Source organism: Chlorocebus sabaeus, chromosome 4 (genome assembly GCF_047675955.1).
Source record: "Chlorocebus sabaeus isolate Y175 chromosome 4, mChlSab1.0.hap1, whole genome shotgun sequence".
Taxonomy (NCBI): domain Eukaryota; kingdom Metazoa; phylum Chordata; class Mammalia; order Primates; family Cercopithecidae; genus Chlorocebus; species Chlorocebus sabaeus.
In genome coordinates this window covers 70,602,107-70,603,666 of record NC_132907.1, presented here as the reverse complement: position 1 = coordinate 70,603,666, position 1,560 = coordinate 70,602,107, and the positions used below count along the sequence as shown (strand labels likewise).

The 1,560-nt window shown below is 38.1% G+C and overlaps 1 pseudogene; it reads right to left on the bottom strand.

The window, feature by feature from the left end:
- Positions 1-1,178: 1,178 nt before the first annotated feature.
- LOC119620840 (small nucleolar RNA SNORA40) lies at positions 1,179-1,291 on the bottom strand (annotated as a pseudogene).
- Between the last annotated feature and the right edge of the window lie 269 nt (positions 1,292-1,560).

Below are 1,560 nucleotides of genomic sequence, written 5' to 3'. Positions count from 1 at the left end.
TTTGTTTTTAATTGTGTGTATGTAACATTAGACAAAATTGTTTAAAGTCAATAAATTTTTATTCAAGGAATTCCAGGTTGTGATTTCTTCCACTGTCCATTAAGGTCATTTAGATCCTCTGAAGAGCCAGAGTCAAAAGATTTATCTTCAAGTTAGCCCTTTTTTTTTTTTTTTTTTTTCCGAGATGGAGTGTTGATTTGTCGCCCAGGCTGAAGTACGGTGGCGCGATCTCGGCTCACTGCAAGCTCCGCCTCCCGGGTTCACGCCATTTTCCTGCCTCAGCCTCCCGAGGAGCTGGGACTACAGACGCCCGCCACCATGCCCAGTAAGTTAGCCCTTTTTAATGAAATGATGCTTATATTAATCCAGTTGTCCTTTAGAGCCCATAATTCTTTTATTTTGGTTTCTGTCATCTCCTTTTCATATGAGTATACTGATGAAGACTTCAAAATTCACCAAGAATCTTTGGGATCTAATTTCTTCAACCAATTTACTTTAGGGTCCTTTTGATTATAGATGGTGGATCTGCCTGGTTCTCAATTTGACACCGTCTCTTAACATGTATGAGTTCAAATCATATTCATTCCTAAACGATCACACTCAAGAATAGTATAGATGTGTGGAATATGCCAGTCCCTTTAACTCCAGACATCATGTTCTCAAGATAAAAGCCTTTATTTAAGTAAAAATCCATCGTATGTATGGTCAACATGGATTTGGAATGCACAATTAATCCTGCTGAGGATTTCCCTCATATCCCATGCTCTTTATCTATTCTACAGTTCTAGAATCAATCTCTCTCTCTCTCTCTTTTTTTTTTTTTTTTTTTAATTAAGAGACAGAGTCTGTCTTTGTTACCCAGGCTGGAGTACAGTGGTGCCATCAAAGCTCAGTGCAGCCTCCAACTCCTGGGCTCAATCCTTTTTCCTCAGCCTCCGCTTCCTGAGTAGCTGCAACTCAGGCACATGCCCCAATACCCAGCTAATTTTTAAATTTTTGTGGAGATGAAGTGTTTGTTACTTTCTTGTTCAGGCTGGTCTCGAACTCCTGGTTTTAAGCGATACTCCCACCTTAGTGTGGGGATTGCAGGCTTGAGCAGGCTTGAGCCACTGCGCCTGGCCTGGAACCAACCTTTATGGCAAATAATACTCCCATCAATTAACTGTCTCAGGTATCATAATATCCCTTCTTATATGTATCAAAACTCATACTGAACAATTAGTTTGGGTTGCAAAAGAGGATTTATGTTTTGCGCCTATCTATAAGTCTTTGTCCACAAGACCTCAACGTTTTTGACTCTCATTGTAGTGAATACTTTATTATTTCCCAACTCTATGATTGTGCTAAAAACTATTGACTATATACTTTAAACAGTTGCATTCTACAATGTTTCAATTTTTCTCCATAAATATGCTTTAAAATTATTTTTAAAATACAAAAAGAGGATGTTTTATTGGTATCATAGTAGACAGAGAAGTAGACTTAACCAGTGGGTACAAACTTGCACAAATAAAGATACGTGATTTATGACACAGTTGAAGCTACAAACTTTTAAGTTAC